We start from the raw sequence: 7,688 nt of genomic DNA on the forward strand, positions 1-7,688 counted from the left end.
TCCGACTTCTTCCATTTTTGAACTGTATATGGAAATGCCTAAAGAAACGACTCTATACAGTTTGGTTGACATAGCTATAGTAGTTTTCAGGATATGTACAAAAAAGTTAGTAGGGGGCGGGGCCACGTCCACTTTTTCAAAAAAACTACGTCCAAATATGCCCCTCCCTAATGCGATCCTTTGTGCTAAATTTCACTTTAATATCTTTATTTATGGCTTAGTTATGACACTTTATAGGTTTTCGGTTTCCGCCATTTTGTAGGCGTGACAGTGTCCCGATTTTGCCTATCTTTGAACGTAACCTTCTTATGGAGCCAAGAAATACGTGTACCAAGGTTCATCATGATATCTCAATTTTTACTCAAGTTACAGCTTGCACGGACGGACGGACGGACAGACAGACATGCGGATTTCAACTCCACTTTGGTATATATAACCCTATATCTGACTCTTTTATTTTTAGGACTTACAAACAACCGTTATGTGAACAAAACTATAATACTCTCTTTAGCAACTTTGTTGCGAGAGTATAAAAAACATTACTAGTGGTTTTTATAATTCATAAGTAATATAGTAATGTGCGTGAAAATGTATCCATAATAGGTTTGGTACAATGCACAACTCATAAAAATACACTAGCATATATTTAGAAATTTACAAAAAATAGCATTTTTTAAAGTGAATTTGTGGAAAAATTTGTGAACCGATTTTTATAAAATATGTTTTAAAATAAAGTTCGATAATTTAAGCATACATGCGTGTTTACAATTTTCAATTTGGTTCTCTCGCTTAAAACATCCATCAAAGAAAAATCAACATCCGACAAATGTTGGAAATCGACCGGGTGAAGTATGAAGTGATTTATTACAATTAGTTTCTTCCTAATCTTAGGTATTTTATACCCTTATTCCAATAGATTTAAATATATATTAAATTATTAATTGAAGCCAAAAAGAGGCTTATCACTGTTAATAATAGAATTGAGATAGAAAAAGCTGCCAACTTTTATCTTTCAATGCTTAAACTCTATTTGTACTTAAATAAAATTTTCTATTCTAATTCATAAAACAAATAATAAAAGATAAATCTTTAAATTATTATTATGTATAACAGACACATACTGAGAATATTTAACTAACTCATTGTATAAATTTTGAGCTCCTAAAAATTTTGATCATCCCTGATCAAAAGACTTACATATTCTTATTCCTAATACTAAAGGACAATTAACAAATTATATAAGGAGTTGAAAAAATTAATCAACTTAATACTCTAACCCCCACAATTCTCATAATTAGTAAACCACTTATACCTCGTAGTATAATCCAACCCTCATCTCTTAATAGATTTAAAGAGCCACAGTTTAATTCACCTGTTATAGAATAGTATACTAACCGAATAGAATAACAAAGAGTTAATCCAGTAGAAAAAAAGTAAAGACAAAAAGAAAATATTTTCATATAACTTAATGAAACAATTTCTAAAATCAAATCCTTAGAATAGAACCCAAATAAAAATGGTAACCCACATAATTCTAAATTAGCTACATTAAAACATCCTGAAGTCAAAGGCATATAAACACCTAATCCCCCTATTAAACGAATATCTTGATCATATAGCACAAACAACAAAGCCTTAAATAAAACATGAGTTAATAAATGTAAAAAAGCAAGTTTATAAAATCGTATAGATAAAATTCCTATCATCAACCCCAACTGTCTTAGTGTAGAAAGAGCAATAATCTTCTTTAAATGAAATTCAAAATTAGCCCCTATTCCTGCCATAAATATTGTTAACCCAGAAAGTAGCAATAATAAATCCCTTAATTATGTACCTCTCAATAAAATATTAAATCGAATTAATAAATAATAAACACCAGCAGTTACTAAAGATGAAGAGTGAACTAGGCCGAAACAGTTGTAGGAGCTGCTATAGCAGCGGGAAATCAAGAAGAAAATGGAATCTGAGCTCTTTTAGTTATAGCAGCTAACATAATTAATGCACCAATAATTTCTATTTCAACGCTATTCCTCATATTTTCTAAATAAAAAATATAATTTCAACTTCCATAATTTAATATTCAAGCAATCGCCAATAAAAAAGCTACATCTCCAATCCGATTACACAAAGCAGTAAGCATGCCATTATAAGATTTAACATTTTGAAAATAAATAATTAAACAATAAGATACCACTCCTAACCCATCTCATCCTAATAAAACTCTAATTATATTAGGACTAACAATTAATAACATTATAGATAACACAAACATTAAAACGATTAATATTTGGGTCCCCTATCATATACTCCTTTACGTAATAAATTACTAAAGAAGCAACTAACAAAACAAAAGATACAAACAATAATCTTATTAAATCAAACAAAAAAGTTATAACAATTCTATTTGAATTTAAACTAACAACCTCTCATTCTAAAAATAAAGAATAGTCATATAATAAAAATAATAAACTAGAAATAAAACACTAATTCTAAAAGCAATTAAAATTAAAAATCTAATCCTACAAATTGATAAATATTTCACGATCTAAAATGACAAAAATCATTTCATTGACACCACAAATCAATATTTTAAATAAACTATTTAGATCTAAAGTCAAAATAAACAAATATCTCTCTTTAAAATCAATAAATTTAAAGGAAATCAATGAAGAAATAGTAAAAAAAAAAACATGCACGAATCTTACCACCTCTAAATGAATAAACCCCTGAAAAAATCTTTCCAACTTACAATTCTATTTAATAAAGAAATTTCCCCTAATAAAAGGAGGAGCAGCCAATATGGCTCTTAATAAGAATCACCATAAAGTTATTGAAGGCATAAAATTTAATAAACCCTTATTAATTAATAAGCTTCGACCCTAATCGTTCATATGTAATATTAGCTAAACAAAATAATCCAGGCGAACACAACCCATGAGCAATTATTAAAATATAAGAACCAGAAAGACCTCAGTAAGTTTAAGTCATTAAACACACTTAAACAATAAGCAATTAGAGCCTTTAAATCAGTTTGACGTAAACAAACTAAACTAATTAAAACTCCTCCCACTAATCTAATTCTAACTTTCACATAATTATATTTAATGCCTCTCAGCTGAAAAAAAGAAAAACTCCGTAACAAACCGTATCCTGCCAACTTTAATATAATTCCAGCTAAAATTATCGATCCTGAAACCGGGGCTTCAACATGAGCCTTAGGATGCCACAAGTGAACCAAAAATATGGGTATTTTAACTAAAAAAATAAAGATAAATATAACAGAGTAATTAAGTTTATAATTACTTAATAAATACAAATTTATTGTATTTAAATTATTGTACAAATAAAAAATTCCTACCAGTATAGGTAAAGAAACCAACAACGTATAAAATAATAAATAAACCACCGATTCACTAGCACTAATCATAAGGTACAAATCCAAAATCTTAATAAAATAAGACCGTAAGAAATAACGTCAAACCCTAAAAAAAGAAATATTTACATAATAATTAGTACAATAATTTAAAATAATAAATACAATAGTTGCAATAAACAATAAATATTGAACCACTCAAAATAAACCATTTATAAAACAAATAGGGCTAATAAAAAAATTATAAAAATCGATTTTAACATTGCAATACATTAAACAATGTAAAATAATCATTTCCATGTGTATGAATTATTTAAACTGAAATAGAAAGACCTAAAGCACCTTCACATACTCTAAAAGTTAAAAATATTAAACTAAAAAATCTTCTATAATCCAAACAAAAACAAAAAATCCTATTAAAAATAAAAAACAAGGTAACCCTCAATATAAATTCATTAACATTAGTTTAAATAGTTTAATAAAAATAAAATTTTTTCTTTTAAAACTTCAAGAGAAAAGAAATAACTTAATCATTAATCCCCAAAATAAATATTTTAAATAAACTACCTCCTGAAATTATACAGCTCTTTTTATACTCTTCAACACTAATCTCAAGATTAATTTTTATTCAAATAAATCATTCCTTAGCAATAGGATTGATACTATTAATTCAAACTCTACAAATTTGTTTAATTACTGGATTAATAGCTAAAAGATTTTGATTTTCATATATCTGATTTTTAATTTTTTTAGGAGGTATATTACTACTATTTATGTAACTTCCTTAGCATCAAACGAAATATTTTCACTATCTATAAAATTAACAACTATCTGTGTTATAATTATTTTGACTCAAACACTAATTGCCATATTTATAGATAAACTATCGACATCTTCATTTATTCAAAATTTAGAAATACACTCTTTATAAAATTTTAATTTAACTGTCCTTGAAAACTCTTTAAATCTTCATAAATAATATAATTACCCAAAAAATTGTATCACTATTATATTAATAAACTATCTATTAGTTACATTAATTGCAGTAGTAAAAATTACTAAATTATTATATGGACCTCTTCGACCAATAAACTAATGAACAAAACTTTACGAACCCAACACCCCTTATTGAAAATTGCAAATAACACACTAGTAGATCTTCCAGCACCAATTAATATTTCAGCAAGTTAAAATTTGGGGACATTATTAAGTCTATGTTTAATTATTCAAATTCTAACAGGATTATTTTTAGCTATACACTTTAATGCAGACATTAATCTAGCCTTCAATAGTGTCAACCACATTTGCCCTGACGTAAGCTACGGATGGTTACTACCAACTCTTCATGCTAAGGGTGCATCATTTTCTTCATTTGCATTTACTTAGGGCGTGGGATCTATTATGGATCTTATTTATTTACACCCACCTGATTAGTAGGAGTACTAATTTTTTTTTTTTAGTAATAGCAATATAGATAATGTCTTTCTGAGAAGCCACAGTCATTAATAATTTATTATCAGCTATTCTATACTTAGGAATTGATCTAGTTTAATGAGTGTGCGGAGGATTTGCTGTAAATAACGCTACTCTTACGCGATTCTTTACGTTCCACTTCATTCTACCATTCATCATATTAGCAATAACTTTAATTCACTTATTATTTATCCACCAAACAGGATCTAATAATCCTATCGGATTAAATTCCAATATTAGCAAAATCCCCATCCACCCCTACTTGAAGGAGTAATTGCCTTAATGTTGTCAATTGCTATTTTAGCAATTTTACCATTCTACCACTTAATTCACTAGTAAATAAATGATGAGACAGTATAATTAATTAGTTAATGAGCATGAACAAGCGTATGTTTTGAAAACATAAGATAGAAATCAACTTTCTATCGACTTTACTAAATTTTATTGACCACATATAATAAATAAATAATAACTATAACCCAAAATTAAACAATAAAAAATTTAATGAAAAAGGTCAAAAACTCTTTCAAGCTAAATATATTAATTTATCATAACGAAACCGGGGCAAGGTCCCTCGAGCTCAAATAAAAACAAATGTTATGTTAAAATAAAATTTAACATGAAACACATCACATCCTAAAAAAGCCACACAAAATAATATACTCATAAATAAAATTCTAGCATACTCGGCTATAAAAATTAAAGCAAACCCCCCTCTTCTATATTCAATATTAAAACCAGAAACTAATTCCGATTCCCCTTCTGCAAAATCAAAAGGAGCACGGTTAGTTTTAGCTAAACAGATACAAAATCAATGTTTTTTACACTAACTCACCGTTTTTTCTGTGCACTTCACGATCACCACAAATTTGGTTTTTTTTTTTTAATAAAAGGAGAATAACAAGGCGGATTGTTTTRAAAAATGGCTATACGCGTGTATATGTTTATGTATGTATTTTTTCGTTAATGTTATAAAGTTGTACAATTGTAATGTATAAAATGTAAAAGAATGTTTAAAATGTTGCCGAAAACGGGAGGAGGAAAACGCTCGNTCACGATATTCGCACACGCGTATAGGTCGCTGTTAAGGTCGAAAGCCAAGTGAAGTTGCTGATCTCCTTATCGTTCCTTTTTCTTCCTTTGGTGTGTGGAATCAGCTGGCGTGATGTGGTTGGTTGGTGTGTAGTGTGGARWGTGGGTTGTAAGCCCTGATGAATTGTGAAGTGAGTATGGTGAAGGTGCGTGTCAGTGTTGTGAAGTTGAGTTGATGTGGTGTGATAGTGTAGTGTATGTGTGGATGTTCGGGGGAGGATGCTCATTTATACATCCTGGCCCCCCTAGGCGAGGATTTAGCCTAGTAACCTCTGAAGTTGTTGCAATGTTGCAACAACGTTGCTGAGCSCTGTCTTACGACGGGCTTGCGGCCTAGGATGGCGCCTCCGATGCGGGGTGATATGATGATGATGGCGCCAGGAGCAGTACTCCTCCGAAGGGAAGGCTGGCCTTCGCGGTTGCGGTCGCGGGAGTCGTCGGCTGGCAGTACGGCGGCGAGGGGTATGATGGGGTAGCTTTAGCGCGCGGAACAGTGACGGCCGAACGTACAGTGGGCGTTGGAATAGTAGGCATCTCGGCATCCACATTGATCTGATAAGAAATAGACTTTTTTTTAATTATCATATATATATGTGTATATAATCATATGGCCGGTGATGCCACGTAATGTGGCAGGAGTAAGTCGTCATATGGATCGACSTTTCTTTTTTGGCTTGGGTTTTTGGTGGGTATATTTATAGTGGGTGAGTTTATTGTTACATGTATGTATGTATATATATATACTTTTTTTTCATTTCTTTGTTTATTAGTTGCGGTTACGTTGCGATTTTATCTGCGGTTGGTAAAAAGCATAATTTAACGAGCGGTCTGGTTAGTGTTCCAGATTGTGTACGGAGATCGACTACGCGAATATGACCGTCGGAGCCGTAGTAGAGTTCTCTATGCGGCCAAGCCGCCATTCGGTAGGGGGGAGACAATCGTCCTTGATTAAGACACAATCTCCAAGCTTAGGCGCATTTTCTGTGATTTTCCATCGGTACCTTCTGTGGAGGTCCTTTAAATAATCATCTTTCCATCGGCGACTGAAGTCATGATGGAGAATTTTAAGTTTTTCCCAACGGTTTAATAAGGAAAGCGACTCCACGCCTGGCTCAGGTGTGGCCGGAATGGGCGCTCCTTTAAGAAAATGCCCTGGCGTGAGGGCAGTAAAGTCTGAGGGATCTTGCGAGAGTGCAGCGAGAGGCCGTGAGTTAAGAACGGCTTCAATTCTTGTTAAGAGTGTCGTGAACTCTTCATAATTGAATTTGTGGTTGCCAGCTATCTTTTTAAAATGAGATTTGAAGCTTTTTACAGCTGACTCCTATAAACCGCCCATATGAGGGGCGCTTGGGGGGATAAACTGCCAATTGATACCTTGAGGAGCGTATTTTTGGACAATGTCAAGTGAGACTTGTTTTGTGAACTCCACAAACTGTCTTTCGGTAGCTCTTTGAGCTCCGATAAAAGTTTTAACATTATCGCTCATGATTTTTGACGGAAAGCCTCGTCGTCCGACGAAACGAGCAAAAGCCGCAAGAAAAGCCTCCTTCGTCAGATTCGTACATAGCTCAAGGTGTACTGCTTTTGTCGTGAAACAAACAAAAACAGCCACATAGCCTTTCATGAGGGTAGGAGACCTTAGCATGGATGCCTTTATCATAAAAGGTCCAGCAAAATCTACACCTGTAGTGGTGAAAGACAGAGCAAAATTGCAGCGTTCAGGTGGAAGTGCTGCCATAATCTGCGATCG

The 7,688-nt window shown here is 32.0% G+C and overlaps 1 pseudogene; it reads right to left on the reverse strand.

The window, feature by feature from the left end:
- Nucleotides 1-1,226: 1,226 nt before the first annotated feature.
- On the reverse strand, nucleotides 1,227-2,521 carry LOC108974547 (annotated as a pseudogene).
- Nucleotides 2,522-7,688: the final 5,167 nt, after the last annotated feature.

This window comes from Bactrocera latifrons, unplaced genomic scaffold (genome assembly GCF_001853355.1).
Source record: "Bactrocera latifrons isolate USDA-ARS-PBARC rearing strain unplaced genomic scaffold, ASM185335v1 scaffold_560, whole genome shotgun sequence".
NCBI classification, from domain to species: domain Eukaryota; kingdom Metazoa; phylum Arthropoda; class Insecta; order Diptera; family Tephritidae; genus Bactrocera; species Bactrocera latifrons.